The sequence below is a fragment of the Arachis ipaensis genome, chromosome B5, assembly GCF_059453495.1.
Source record: "Arachis ipaensis isolate K30076 ecotype BB chromosome B5, ASM5945349v1, whole genome shotgun sequence".
NCBI lineage: Eukaryota > Viridiplantae > Streptophyta > Magnoliopsida > Fabales > Fabaceae > Arachis > Arachis ipaensis.
Window position 1 is genome coordinate 127,162,472 of NC_142440.1, and position 17,120 is coordinate 127,179,591.

General features: G+C 32.8%; 1 pseudogene; it reads right to left on the bottom strand.

Moving 5' to 3' along the window:
* Nucleotides 1–14,526: 14,526 nt before the first annotated feature.
* Nucleotides 14,527–15,722, bottom strand: LOC148565717 (zinc finger BED domain-containing protein RICESLEEPER 2-like; annotated as a pseudogene).
* Between the last annotated feature and the right edge of the window lie 1,398 nt (nucleotides 15,723–17,120).

Here is a 17,120-nt window from a genome sequence, read left to right on the forward strand (position 1 = left end):
CTTCTCTTTCTTCTTTGTGTTTCTTCTCTTTTTTTTTTCACGTGTTTCATTTTCATCATTGTGTTTTTCCTCCTTCTTCTTTTGATTTTGCAATATTATGTATTTTTTCTTATTTGTTTGATTTTTCCTCCCAAAAAGAATTATGAGAATATGAAATAAGAAGATGAGAATGAGGAAGAGGAAGAGGAAGAGTTCTGAATTATGCAGAATTTATCAAAATAACAATACACCCAAATATCTTCGTTTTACACCCAAATATTTTCGTGTTACACCCAAATTTACTGCAAATACAGAAATGAGTTATGTTACGTGTACACTAAAATCAACCACCAAAGTCAGTCACCAGTATAAAATACATACTAGAATACAAATATATATTGAAAATAAATTAAACCAAACATGTATTTATACACAAATACATTGGTGGATAATTTTAGTGGCTGATTTTAATTTACAAATAGCATTTTTATACAGAAAAATGTTTCCTCTAAAGCTGCATTTTTTTCTTCTTCTTCTTTTCCTTATTTCTTTCTTTCTTTTAGTTAAATAAATGTAAGTTCATCCTATTCCAAGTAATTTTACAGCATTATGTGTTTCTTCTTCTTCTTCTTTTTATTTTTTTTATTTTTTTGTTTCTATTCTTGTTAATAGAGTAAAACAAGAAGAAGTTTGAGAAGGTAAAACAAAAAGAAAAAGATGAATAAGAAAAAAAAGAAGAATATGGTGATAATGATGAAAAAAAAAGAACCAGCAGAAGATGAGAAGGAGGAAGAAGAAGAGTTCTAAATTATGTAGAACTTATCAGAATAAAAATACACCCAAAATCTCTTAAAATACACCCAAATATCTTCGTGTTACAACCAAATATCTTCGTTTTACACCTAAATTTGCTGTAAATACAGAAATGAGTTATGCTACATGTACACTAAAATCAAGCACCAAATTTAGCCATCAGTATAAAATACATACTAGAATACAAATATACATTGAAAATAAATTAAACCACACATGTATTTATACACAAATATATTGGTGGCTGATTTTAGTGGTTGATTTTAGTGTACAAATAGCATTTATGTACAAAAAAATATTTCCTCTAATGCTGCATTTTTTTCTTCTTCTTCTTTTCCTTATTTCTTTATTTCTTTTAGTTAAATGAATATAAGTTCATCATTTTCCAAGTAATTTTGGAACATTATGTGTTTCTTCTTATTCCTTGTTTGATTTTTTTGTTTTTATTTTTGTTAAGAGAGTAAAATAAAAAGAAACTTGAGAAGGTAAAATAAAAAGAAAAAGATGAATAAGAAAAAAAGAAGAAGATGATGGTGATGATGATGAAAAAAAAAGAAGCAGTAGAAGATTAGGAGGAAGAAGAGAAAGAGATATAAATTATGCAGAACTTATCAGAATAAAAATATACCCAAAATTCCTTAAAATACATCCAAATATCTTCGTGTTACACCCAAATATCTTCGTTTTATACCCAAATTTGCTGCAAATACAGAAATGAGTTATGCTACGTGTACACTAAAATTAGCCACCAAAGTTAGCCATCAGTATAAAATAAATACTGGAATACAAATATACATTGAAATAAATTAAACCATACATATATTTATACACAAATACATATGTAGCTGATTTTAGTGTACAAATAGTATTTTTGTATAAAAAATATTTTCTCTAATGTTGCATTTTTTTCTTCTGAATTGAACTACACCTCAGCCACTTGATTGGATTCAAAACAATAAAAGGAGGAGAAGACTTGTAAAGACTCATATGAGAAAAACGCTTGTATGTGAAAAACAAACTGCTCATCAATACCATAGAGGGACTACAAAATACACCTAAAATATACCATATTAAAACAAGCATAAACTATAGAATGCAAATAGAACTGTAAAACCATCATAAAAAATAACAAAAATCATATTCATGAATCATCATTAAACAGAAACTAAAATAATTCAACTAAAAGAATAAGACAATTCACTCTCAATGAGATGAAAAGTCATAAACTGTAAATACACCCAAACTGTTTTAAAATACACCCAAATATTCTTGATTTACACCTGAACGTCTGATATAAAATGTAGAAAATTCATTAGAACTAGTACATTAGATTCAATTCAAACAAGAAACAATGAACAACAAATTTCACAGGCAAAGTCCATGCATTTTTCAGCTACACAATCATAAACTACTAACTGGATTCAAATTCAAATTCAATTATTAACTGAAATTAAATCACACCTCAAGAACTTTATTGGATTCAAATTCAAAATCTACTTCGCTCTAGTTCAGCTGACAATCTGAAGTTGAATCATCCATTATCTTCAAAACGATTTCAGAACTTGATTTCAGAAACAATGAAAAACGAGAAAATCAAAAAAAGAGAATAGAGAGAAACTTACGTAAACGGCGAAAGAGAAGACAAAGAGAAACGCACAAAAGAGATTGAAGAGAGAAGGCAAGAAAACACAAAAGAAATTCGAAAAAGGAAACGAAATCCTTTCGAAAATAAAGTTATATACTCGCGCGTTGATTGATTGAAAATTTTTTTAAGGAGGTGCGTGAAAGATATATGCCATAAAAAACGCATTTTAAAAATAAGGGATATTAAGGATTTGTAAAACTTGCATAATAAAAATGCTTGTATGCGACAATTAATCGTTTTTTTAATTCCATTTGACTTTCCAATTCCAAAGGATAGAATAATAACAATAATAGCACACAGGCTAACTTATATTCTAAAATGAGTAATGATATATGTACAAAGTCAACACTTTATTAAATATCCAAAAATCCAAAATACTTTTAACCACTCGTTTATTCTCTTGAAAATGAAACACGGACATTTTTTTCTTAATACAGTATAACGTGTAATTGAAAATTAAAAAATAATTAATCTTAACTAATTAAAAGTTTATTTTGAATATGTTTCACTCGAATTTTGGTATTTTTCGATAAGATATTAAATCAAATTTGTATCAAAATTCCAATTCCGAGAACAAATACGACACTTTTAAAAAAAAGAATGAGTTCGACTTAAAAATTACTTAAAAACAGCGTCAAAAGAATTTGCGCGAGATACTAATAATGAATTTATAACGAATAAAGTAAAATAGATAAATAAATAATTAAATAAAGAAAACTTTGAATAAATAAAACCGTCAAAATTTCAATGAAAGCAGAATGATAATGAAAATGAAAGGAAAGAAAAGAAAATGAATCAAATGAACAAAAGAAAACAAATTAAAAATTGACTTCTAATATTCATATGCACTTGCACTCCATGTTCTTCCGTTACGCCATTGAAATTGGAAATTTTATGAGTTTATGTGATGATCTAGTGTTCTTGATTGAAGTCCCTAAACCTTTCTGAGTTCTTCTTATTTATAGATCACAATGACATCTTTCTCCTGAATAATATTGACCACGACCTGGTTCCTCCTTTTTCTCAGACCATGACCTTGCCTTGACCGTGAAAAATCTTTATCGTGATGCTCCCGTGTTCTTTTGTCTTGTCCTTCAAGTCCCACGCTATTGCATCGTGCCTGTACTTGACCACGTGATGTCGATCCAGATGGTATTCTCAACTTGCTTTGAACCATCAATCTTTCGCCCTCAAGTGTCCTTCGTTTCTGTAGTCAAAAGAGAATTTCTATAACCAAGTGATACTTGTCAAATTTTGATTACTTATGAGTTGAATCTCTATGGGTCAAAATTTATATCGACAGTATATTTTTTCTGTTTGAGGATTCAAAATATTACATAATAACTTACTGTTTCACTCATTTTTTAGTCAACTTCGACAGGTGGTGTTGAAACGAGCTTGTATCAAGATCTCAAGTATTGGGAAGTAGATACGATTCATCTGAAAAAAAGTGAGCTCGACCTAAAAATTACTTAATTAGTGTCAAGGCAATCTATGTCGAGATTACTAGTGGTAAACTTTATGATAAACAACAAAAGAATAAAAGCATCAAATATTGATTTAAACAAAGAAATAACGAAATTCAAAAAAAATAAATGAAATTAAACTAAATAAACAAAAGGAAAGAAAAAGTTAAAAATTGACTTCTAATACTCACATGCACTTGCACTCCATGTTCTTCCATTGCGCTGCAGAGACTGGGAATTTGATGAGCTTATGTGATGATCTAGTGTTCTTGATTGAAGTTCCCGAACTCTTTTGAGTTTTTACTATTTATAGATCGTGGAAATAGACTTGCCATGGATCATGTTTATCCACTATCTTACTTCCTTCTTTTTTTTTCAGCCATTACCTTGCCTTGACCATGAAGAATCTTGACCCCCAAATTTTGACACCCACATCTTCCTTGGTCTTCAAAGTATCACGTTTTTTCAACTTGCTCTTCAGATTTTGCATCCATGTCCTCCACTCAGCTTGAAGGTCGAGTAGCAAGCCTTGATGATCAAATAAAACAAATAACTACCCTTCCGACTTCAACGCTCTTTGTAACATCTTTTTTCGACTTCAACTTGCCTATTTCTACTTCTGTAGTCGAAACACTACTTTTATGTTCGAAACTGCTGATAGTCGAAAAAATTCATTTTTTTGTACCAACAAATTCTCCCTTTAAAATTTGTTATTTTATTCAAAAATACAAATTTTAATATTTCTTGTGCCAAGCACATGCGACTTTTTCAAATTCTTAAAATTTGAAAGGACAGTTACGCACTATTTAAAATGACGCAGACTTTTCTGGAAACACATAATGTCCCCTGGGTCTTAATGGGCCATTCCTTGAATTGCTTCACAAATTGAATTAAATCATTCCCAATTTTCAAGAAAGTTGCTTCTTGAAAACCCTAAACTTTTTTCTCTCAGGGTAATGCGCTTCCCACAGTTTCTTAATTGCTTTTCCATTCAACCTTTATGCCAAACATCATCGCCACGTTTTCTTCTTCAACATCCATGGCCGCTACTTCTCATTCTCGTGAAAAAAGAGATAAAACCCTTCCTCTTATTCCATTAGTAGCTAAAACAGCGCAGCTTTATGATGAAGATGGAGCTTTAAAAGCTCCAAATCCAAATGTAGAAACCTCTAGTCTCTGGCGTCGCCAGGTACTTCTACCATTCTCAGTTAATAGAGTGTTGTATTCTTTTTTAGGACCTTTGAAAATCCAAGAACAGATTAATTCTATTTCTTCTTTCTTTCCATCATCACCAGAACATCTACCATTGATTTTCTGTAAGAACATCAAGGCTTCATATTTTGCTAGTCGAGTGTTCAAAACTGCTCCCCCTAAGGATTTGAGTCCTCTTTTTTCAACCTGGATGTCTCGACTAGCACCTATATATAAGCCGATTTGAGAATCTCTAAATATTGTGTATGCCTTAGAATTAGCTACATTTGACCTATCTTATATTGCTCCTTTATTAGGAGCCAGTTTGTACTTCTGGTGACATGCCACCAATAATTTTTATTTTTCTTATGGAATGATGGGCCTGCCCTTGATGGATATTTCGACCCTGACCGGTTTATCAGTCGATGGTGAATTTGTGTCATGGTCAACTGACTGCCCTAAAGATGATTTTGATATCAATTTTGACTCGAATTCCATATCAAACTTTATTCAAAACAACATAGGTTCTGACGAAAACCTTGTTTCTGATAGTGAACATGTAGCCTTTCTCTTACTTTGACTCAATTCTTTCGTTTCCTACTCTAAGTCAGTTCAAATTCAAAAAAATAATTATTTTCCCCTGACCATTATGCTCCATTAAATAAAAACCCGTCGACCTTCTTGCCTTGATCCTGAGTTAGCTTTTTGAAACTCTTTCTTTGATTGTTGGTGAAATTCGTCAAGGAAATCCTTCGACCAAGCCTTTTGGTCCTTTTGGGTTGTAAATTTGTGGCTCAAAGCTATTTTAGAGCCTTGACTCACAGCTTCTGAATTGGAAAACCCCAAGACTCTAATTAATGGCATTCATCTTTTCTAATTTTTCTGGACGAAACCAAAAATTATGTCCCCTATTGGTGCCTTTTGACACTTTGTCAGAACTTTGTTTGACATTAATGAAGACAATAATATCTCATATTTTTCAAATCCATTTTCATTTCGACCCAGTTCTGTTTCATGTCTATATTCTTTTATTAGTTTTCAACTAGAAAATCAGTCATTAATCGATGATATGTGAGCTAGAATCTTAACCCCTCAAATTCTACCTGTCAGATTACCACATGAATCGACCTGGGCTTTCAAAAAGAAACTAATTGTTTATTCGCCCCAATATGTGGCTCGACAATTTGGTTTAGCCCAAGCCTTACCTTCTCCTTTGTCTCTCGATCCTGAAGCTCAAAAGATTCACTATGAGGTGTTAGAGATACAAGAATTTGACAGAATATTGAAAATAAACCACCAAAGGATGTCGACTCAATACCAACATCTTAATATCACACATTCCTTCCTATCAACTCATGACTTTCAAAAATGGTGGTCAAAGTACTTTTTTGCTCATTGCACCTTTGTCGATGAAGTTCTCTCAAATATGGTCTTCTCTCCTACACGGATATCGTCAAAGAAAACAAGAGGTAAGCAAAAGAAATCCTTCTCCCCAATACTTAGTACTTTCATAGGCATAATTTCACTTTTATCTTTCAATTCCTTCAGTTACTCGACAAACGCCTATTGTTCCAGTTGTTACTGGCCCACAACCAGTTGAGGAGAACTTGGATACACATGGTAGGAGTCAGAGCAGAGGACGATTGGGTGGTGTGACATTTACCTCTAAGAAACATGGGCCTATTGATGTTTTGATAAGAGCTGACACACTAAAGCCTCAAAAATTTGGTCCTGCTTCCTGATGTGAGAATTATTGTCGATTAGGAATTTTACACAAATAGAAAAAGAATTTCGTTATAAGCATAGTTCCAAACCAACTAATAACTCTCCATCAAAGTTTTAATCTGTTTGTCACAAGTACAAACCCCAATAAAAATCGAGAATATTTAAACATCGGGTTGTCTCACAAGAAATTACAATGAAGTGCTCAATTATTGGCTATGAAGGAACAAGGGGGTTTGATTTGGTGATTTACAAGAAAAGTAAATAACAAGAAAGTAAATGAAAATAATTAATAAAGGAAAGGAAAGGAACTCTTGGCTAAGGCATAGAAATTGAGATCACCATCCTTGTCTATAAACCATATATTGACAATTATGAGGGACCAACCCATCAGGTCTACTTCTATGCTTAAAGTAAGTCAAATAGGCTTTATCAACATCAAACCATAAGTCCCAACCTAGCTACTAATTGACTTAGTAGTAGGCTAGTGTTAATGGGTATCAAATTGACCACTAAGGGTTCTTAAATCACCAATTCAATTAGACCTAATGACTCAAGGTCACCCAATTCCCTTAGCCTAGGCCAAGAGTATAGAAAACTACTCTAATACTAGTGGAAACATTTTATCAAACACCTAGAGTACAATAAAAGTAAACATCACAAAATACAAGAATTAATAAAAGCTATAACTAACATAAGCAAGAAATCAACAATAGCAATTAAGATAAACATAAAAAGATGAAAACATAAAATTGCATTAAAAGAGAATCAAAATCTACAAGAGTTCATAAGCACAAAATCAACCAAGCAAAGAAAATAACAAGAGAAACTAAGAATACTAAGTCAATAAAACAATAAGATATAAAGAGAGTTGAACTAAAAACAAGAATTAAAACTTGGATCTAAGAAAACTTGACCTAAACTACCCTAAATTCTAGAGAGAAGGGAGAGCTTCTCTCTCTAGAATTCTAACCTAAAATATGATGAGTTGGGTTCAAAAGCATCAGAAATGAGTTGGATTTGGACCTCCTTGAGCTTAGAAATCGCCCCCAGCGTATTGCCTTTAATGAGGTCACATGTCGCTTATCACACATACGCATGGGTCACGCGTACGCGTCATTGGCAACTTTCTTTATCACGCGTATGCGTCGGTCACGCGTTCGCGTCGCCTTGATGATTTCCTTTCCACGTGCACGCATGGGCCACGTACACGTGTCACTGGACAGATTACCAAAATCTCATTTCTTCATGAATTCTCCATTTTTGCATACTTTTTCGTCATTTCTTCAATTCAATCCTTGCCTTCTAAACCTGAGATCACTTAACAAACATATCAAGGCCTCGAATAGAATTAAAGTGAATTAAATTTAGCAATGTTAAAGCCTAAAAAAGCATGTTTTCGCTCTTAAGCACAAATTAGGAGAAGTTCACAAAACCATGCTATTTCATTGAATAAATGTGAGATAAGTTGATAAAATTCCTTAAATTCAACACAAGATAAACCACAAAACTGGGGTTTATCAAACCTTCCTATAGTTAAACTAAGCATGTCCTCATGCTAAACCAAGAAAGATAAGAAATGGGGTATGAACATTTATTCAATGCAAATAAACTATATGCACCTATCTATATGAATGCAACTAAATGTAAGATGCTCCTACCTACTTAGTTAAAAGTAAATCATTCTCCAATAACACATATGAACATGTAGGGCTAACATAGTATGATGATTCATGAATTTCACTAATTTAAATATCAAAATGAAGTTCAAATAGACTTGCAAGAAGAAAGCTTATGAAAGCCAGGAACAAGGAATTGAGCATCGAACCTTCACTGGAAGTGTATCCGCTCTAGTCGCTCAAGTGTATAGGGTTGATTCACTCAATTCTCCTCTTATTATGCTTTCCAAGATTTGTTTTTCATCTAACAATCAACAATTATTCAATGCATGCATACATTTATCATGAGTACTTATCTTTAGGTTGTAATGGGGCTAGGATATAGGTAAGGATGCATATATAGCCAAGTGAGCTTGAAATTTGCATCTTTGATTAACCTAAGCTCTCACCAAACACATATAACAACCTATACAATTCTAATACACCACCTAGCTACCCAATTTTTACTTTTTCACACACTCATGCATTCTCTTTAATTCACATTCCATATATTGTTATTATTACTTTACTTTGGGGGCATTTTTGTCTCCTTTTATTGCTTTTCTTTTTCTCTTTTTCTTTTTCTTTTATATATTTTTTTCTTTCGATTTTTCTTTTTCTTTATCATTTTTTTTCACACTAAAGTATATACAAATTTATCAATGCATATGGTTTTAAATATTTAATGCATGAGTATGTACCAAATTCCCAAGATCTTCAATAAAAATACAAAAACACACTTTTATCCCAACCAATGTTTCCAAATTTTCCAAACTTGAATGATAAAAACTCTCACTAGCCTAAGCTAATCAAAGATCAAAATTAAGGACATTTATTATTTTTCACTTAGGGATAGTGATGTGCTAAAATTAAGAACAAAAGGGATTTAACATAGGCTCAAAATTGGCTAAGAAAAGTGGATAAAAGGGTAAGGCTATTTGGGTAAGTGAGCTACTTGAAATGAGGGCCTCAATCATATAAATGCATTCATACACGAAATAATAGACATAAAGAATCAAATAATAAATCAAGGATTACAATCATAAAGAGAGAATAATACACAAAAGAAGTTAGGCTAAAAACTCACATGCTTGTGTTCTTAGCTCAAAAATCATGTTCCAAAATTAATTCCTTCAAGCAAGTTCAACACAAAATTTTTTTTAATCAAATTGGTAAGTGCCCTAAAACAGTCTCTTGGAAAAGAAATCATCACTCTAACCAAGTAGTCCTAACAAGAAAGAAGTGGCAAAATATGTACAAATTCTAACTATCATGCAACCTATCATGCAATGCAATGACTAACTAACAAAGACGATTAATAATTGGTGTTGAAAAAGGAAGTAGTTACCCACGGAGGTCGGTCCTCGACCTCCCCACACTTAAAGATTGCACCGTCCTAGGTACATGCAAAGAAGAGAAAGGTGGATGGGTTGCTATAACTGATGAGCTCCTTCAAAAGGTTGTGCGAAGGGACTTGCTTGTTGCCCCATTCGAAAGCTTTTCGTTTCCCTTCTTGGTGGCCAGCCTAAAAGGAGAGAAAAAGAAAGAAAATTAACCCCACAACAAAGATATCAAAGCAAATAGAACATAGGCGGGGTCTAATGCCAAATAAGAGTGGAATTCTCAACTACATGGTAGCTACAACATGTAAGTGAGAGAGAAATATAAGCAAAGGGCATATCAACTAACACTTGATGCAAGAGTAAAATCACAGCACAAGCAAATGGCATGAAGAGAACACTTAGAAGCATCAAGTTCAAATAGGAAAGAGTGGATCATGAAAGGCAATATGAGTTCATATCAATGCATAAAGGATGCAAGAGTCATCAAAGATTAAGCATTGACCTAAAAATTTCATCACCCAATCAATATCAAACAAGTCAAGAAGCACCAAGATCCAAGAAATTCTCAACAGTTGAGTAGGAAAATTCAACACCAATGTTAAAATAACAAACAAAGAAAAGAAGAACAAGTTACAAAAATAAAATTAAAATGCAATGAACAAAAGTATGCAAATGTAATAAATAAAAGAAAATGAAAGATGAGAAAAATAAGAAGCGAAAACTTAAAAAGAGGGAGAATGAGAAGTGGAGAAAAATGATTGAAAAATGTTGAGAGAAGTGAAAAGAAGAGAGATAAAAGAAATGGGAGAAGGAAAGAAAATAGAAGAAGAAAGGAGAAAGAAGAAAGAAGAAAAAGGAGAAAAGAAAGGAAAAGAAAACATGGTAGAAACAGGGCGCGAAAGCGACGCGCGCGCATGGGCAATCGTGCGCGCGAAAAGCAGGAAGGGAAAGTGACGCGTAAGCGTCCCTCACGCATATGCGTGAGATGCAGAAAAGAGAGGGGACGCATATGTGTTAGATACGTGTACGCGTGGGCATAAATCGTGCTCTTCTCACAAAAGATGCACAACTCCTGCACAACTCTCTGGTTTTTATACTAGGAGCTCCAACAGCATTTCGACACGTACGTGTCGCTCACGCACACGCGTGGGCTACGAAAATCACCGAGTGACGCGTACGCATCAGGTACGCGTACGCGTGAGAGCCTCCCTTCCCCCCCCCCCCATTTTTTTTTACACATAAAAATAGAAATAGGGCACTCTCATCTACTATATATATACTTAAAACCAATCAAAATGCAAAATTAACAAAACTTCTAACTCTTTTTGAGAAATTTTTCAAATACTATACTAGGCAATTCAAATAAAAATACAATTCAAACAGCTAACCTACAACTTAAGGCATAAATCTAATCAAACAAACTAACAACCAAAACACTAAAACAAGAATATGCAAAGAAGAAAACTACCTAACAATGACAACTCAATTCATTCATTGATTATATATACAAGAGAATGGAAAGAGTTTACCATGGTAGGGTGTCTCCTACCTAGCACTTTTATTTATTGTCCTTAAGTTGGACAATTGGGAGGCTCCTTGTCAAGGTGGTTTATGCTTGTACTCATCCTTGAACTTCCAAGGATGCTTGCTCCCCAAACGGTTGTCAGAATTTCCAACCGGCTTCACCAAGTTTGGGTGAAGTTCTTCACAAGACATGAGCTCCCAAAATTGGCATTCATGTTGTGATCCGAGATCCTATATCTTATTTTCACACCCGTCTTCTAATTGATCATCATTGTTCCAATTGGGTGACAAGCACATAGAATTCTCATTGGAGAACCAAACTCTCCTCCTAGACCCATACAATTTAGCATTCCTCAAACCATGGGCCTATGCCTTGAGGGTTCAACCTTAACGAGGCTAGCATTATTTTGCTAACCACTACACAATTCTCCTTTACTCTTCAATCCACAAAGAGCTTTAAGTTGACCATCCATTTCAAGAAAACTATATTCAAGTGGGAAAATAAAGCTTAGGGATAAGAGATTTACCCACTTGAGTGATGTAATGGATGATGGTGACTTAGGAAGGGGTGATCCCAATAATCTTGCAAGTTCCACTCCCTTGTGCTCTTCTTTGAATACCTCAACTTCTTGGCAAGCATCTTCAATGTCAATTCCTTGTTCACCAACTTCCTCTACACATTTCTCATTGCTCAAGCCATGTGTCGGAGGTTATGCACGGTCCTCCTTATCATCAATTTCACACAATAATGAGGAAGGTTCAACAATTTCAAATGGCACATTGGTTGGTACGGGATCATCTTCAATGGTGGGGCTTGCTTCTTGCTCAAATTCTTTCAATATTTCATCATCCACAATATGCCTAGGAGGTTGTACATGATTCTCCTTAAGATCAAATTCAAGCTCAACAGAAGAAGGTTCAACAACTTCCACCAAGTCATCAACAATATTACTTGGGTGGAAGTGTTTTCAAGCTTGGAATCTACCCCTTTATAAATCTAATGACAATAGCTAATCTATATAACATTTAATCATTCTCAAAACATCAAAGAATACCACCAAAAAATCTCTCTAAAATAACAACCACAAAGTATCAAAAGATGCCAAGTTGCCAACAAAATCATCAAACAATCACAACCTTTGAGAAAAATATATCTGCAAATAACAAAATATACCTTTATCATTTTAAAATAAATCTTTGAATGAAAGTATTAAACCAAATGAGAATGTTAACCATACCTAGTCATCATCAAGATTATCAATTTATGCCGCCATAGAACAAGCACCGTCATTAGAGGAAAATATATCTGCCAAGGGAATCAAATTAATTATCAAGTCTATATTCAACAACTTTTAATTGGTAACTAATACCTAAATTCTAAAATAGAAAGACGAAAAAACAAAAATAAAATAAAATGAGAAGAAATATGAAAAAAATTCTATACCTTGATCAACTTGTTGAATAACTTCACCATCATCATCTAAAGCAGAGAAAAGATCTTTCTTAAGCCAATCTCCTGTGCAGACTAAGGCCTCTACCATTCTAGGTGTTAAGGAATTGCAGTATGGATTGAGGACTCTTCCTCCAGTACTAAATGCAGACTCCAAAGCTACCGTAGCAATACGTATAGCCAATACCTCACGAGCCATATTTCCAAGAATTGGAAATCGGGTTGAGTTGACATTCCACCAGTTTAGTATATCGAACTTATGGGAGTATGGCTCGCATTCTTCTTGTAAATATCTATCAATTTCAGATCTTGTATTTGTTCTACGACCGGTTGCTTGTAGAAAAAAGCCCATGCCATGAAGATCGGTATTAATGTTGTTGGCTTGAACATCTTGCGTATTAGCTTCACTTGCTTCCTCAGAACTTTGGTATTGCTGATAAAGTAACTTTATGCACTTGGACAACTTTGACTTCAATTGGCCTCCTTTTTCTTCTCCAAATAAGTAATCCAAGAAATAATTGACAAACTCAATCTTTTGCATTGGATTAAGTACGATAGCAATCAATAATAACATATTCACCGAATCAGGATTGCCCCAATACTTCTCATACTTAACCATCATCCTTTCTGCCATTGACATAGTACTAAAATCAACAGAATCACAAGAATGACGAATAAGTGTGTGTTTGGATTAGAGTTTGCAAACGAGATTTTGTATAAAATTGATTTTACAAACTTGATTTTGATAAAAAGTGAGTTGGTGTTAATGTGATTTATGTTTGGTAATTTTGTATCAAAATGGATTAGAATAAAATGAATGTTGTTTGGATTACATTATTCAAAATTACGTTTAGACAAAAATTACTAAAAAGGACATGAATTTATATCATTCAAATTTATATTATTTTAACACTTTTTGACTATAATTACTTTTGAAAGCAATTTAAATTTATGTATTGAAAATTAGTACTCTTTTGTTATAATTTGTTAGTACTCTTTTTTCGTACTCTTTTTGTATTTAATTATATCTTTTTAATAAAATTTATATTATAAAAATTAAATAATAAATAAAATATATACTAATTTAAGAATATATAATAAAAAATATACAAAGTAAAATAAAAAAATAAAATTCTATAAAAAATACGTATTAATAAAAATAATTAAAAAAAGATATATGAATAATGAATATTAAAAATTCTATTAAAAAATTACAATGATATACATAAGTGAACATAAAAAAAATTCTAAACAAAAGTATCCATACTATTGATAAAAAAATAAATAAAAAATTGATAAAAAATAAAACTTAATAAAGAGTACTAATAATAATATTAAAAAAATATTTATTTGTGAAGCATAGCTATGAAAAAAATTCAAGAACTCTGATGATTGTTTTTTATATTTCTTATTGTAGATGAGATTGAATGGCAAAGTTGGTAGAATTCCAATTAATTTTTTAATTTATGAAGTGAACACAGAAGCTAAACGCAAAAGCTACAATTTGTTGCTTCTGGTGAACGGGAGTTCAAACCCAGAATCATGTTCGCGTTCACAAGAAAAAAATTAGCCAAACAAAAATTACAGCGTTAAAAAAGATTGAATGCGCTTCTTGTGCTTCCAACGTGTTTATCAAACACACCTTAAATCGTTCAATTGCAAATACTTCCTTCATATACATATCACTGGTAACATATAAGGTACCAGAAACACGTATAGTGGCATCATTGAACACTCACAAAAATGGTACAATGAACTCAGCATACTCATAGTCTGAATCAGAAGAAACACCTCTCCCTTTTCTTTCATTCATCTCTCTTATATAGGTATTATCTTTCAAATCAAGCAACTCAAATGCTTTGCGATGCTTCAAATCTACCTCTAACATTTGATAGGTAGAGTTCCACCTAGTCTCAACATCCATGTAAGGTAAGCCTTTATATTAGATTTTTTCTAATTCAACACACTTTTGAAACCTACTAGCTCTAGATGGAGAAGATCTAACATATTTTACTGTGCTACGAATCCTCAAGACTGATTCATCAATCTCTTTCAACCCTTATTTTACAATTAAGTTTATAATATGTGCACAAAATCTCAAATGAATAAATTCACCATTCAAAATAATGCTATTCCAAGAATTCAATCGCTGCTTCAGATATTTAATTACAACATTATTAGACGAGGCATTATCAACTGTCACACTAAATACTCGATTCAAATTCCAATTATTTAAACAAGATTCAATTGTTGCTCCTATAACCTTTCTTGAATGACTTGTCACTTGACAAAAATTAAGTAATTTTTTATGTAATTTCCAATCCAAATCAACAAAGTGTGCTGTCAAACTCATATAAGTAAATTTTGAATTGAAGTCCAAGAGTCAGTGGTTAGACATACTCTACCACAATTTTTCGAGAGAAAATCTTGCAACTTCATCTTCTCTTCAGCATAAAGAGCTCCAATGTCACGTGCTAATGTAGTCCGTGAAGGAACTTTGAATCTTGCTTGTAGGGCATGTACAAATCTTCAGAATTTCGGGCTTTCAACAAAGCGAAATGGTAGCTCTTCCCCAATAAACATTTCCACAAGTCCCCTTCGAGCCTCCTCTTGGTCAAATTTGAAAGCACTGGGTGAATTTAAAACACCACGCTCATCTATAGTCGGTGTGGTCGTTGTTTTTCTTCTTTTGTTCGAATCATTATTAGGATTTTGCTTGGATCTTCTCAAATGACCACCCATTGAGCTGGTTCCATTCCTATATTGTATTAAGCTACCACAATCTTTGCATTTAGCCTTCTTCTCGGTAGCATTCTCTACATCAAAATGACCCCAAACAGCTGACCGATTCTTACGAACACCTGACAGTGGAGAAGATGGTTGAGTGCTAGCGGACATCCCTGCTGCTTCAATATTACTGTTTTTAGTCATCTTGCTCTGCATATAAAGCAAGGTGTATATAATTCAAAATTTGGTGCCAAACATGCTAAAATTAACACAAACTAATCCAAAGAAACAGCAGCCAATAAAAATTCAGCATGATTCATAAACTAATCCATGTTCATATATCTCGCAAAGAAAATATGGTCCAAAGATTATGAAATTAAAACTTCATATTAAGAATGATTTCAGCATGATTCATAAACTATACACAGCCCAAAGAGAGACAAACAACTGATTGTACCAACTTAGTGTCTTGCATTTTATGAAAATAATATAATATTTGTAAAGAGATATATGAACATGGATTATGAGGCTATTTCACATAAACTTAAAGAGTCTAAAAAAATCTATATCTAAGAATTTCTATATATATTATAGTCAATAATATTTAACATAAAATTAATTGTGTATGTTATGTCACTCAATAAGCTACTGCCATGTAAAATTTTCTCAAGAAAAAAATCCACCATCACAAAATCTAAATCAAATAATGAAAAACCTAATAAAAGGAAAATTGTTATCTTCAAGAAAAAAGCCAATTCCAAAGAATATGATAATCAATATTATAATTCACATATAATCATAATATAATATAGTATGGATCAACACAATTTTATTGAACAACTGAATATACTAAGCTTTGGGAAATGATACCAAAACACTTTCTTGCACTTCTACCTTGAAAGGCCATAATTTCATAATCTATTATTCATGAAATATCTAACAAATAGGTCTGAACAACCAAATTGAAGGCTAACACTAATGGAAGCATTATCAGAGCTGACAGAAGGTGTATGGATATAATAAATTGCAATAGACATCTTTGTTGAAAGCTGTGCCAGTGGACCTTCATTCTAAATTAAGCACTTGAATTGCTTGTCTTATTGATGGCCTCATATTCTTATCAGGATGACAATACCACATACCAACAATCATCAAATACTTCACTTGTTTCTCATCAAAATCCTTTTCTAGTCTCTCATCCACAACCTTATACAGCTCTTCTCTTCCATAATGATCCCAAACCTACTCAACTAACCCTTTTTGACTATCTTGATTCTCTATAAGCTTAAACTCCTTTTTTCCTGGTGGCAATCTCTAAAGCAACCGCCAAAGCTATACGCATCTGACTCCTTATGTTTCTTCCCTTCAAAGTAGAAGCAAAGCTTCGATATAGCTTTTGTTTCTTCCCCAGCCACATAAGAATGAAAAAGAATACAAAAAAGGGACAAAACAAAAATAGGGCATTGGATGAGAGATACAAATATTCAAACAAGCTCCGAAATATTCAATAGTCTCGAGTTAAAAAATAAGGGGATGGAAAACAACATGTAATAGGAGCAGTAGTCATAATTCCTCTAATCGAATAAGTCGAAACCCTAAATA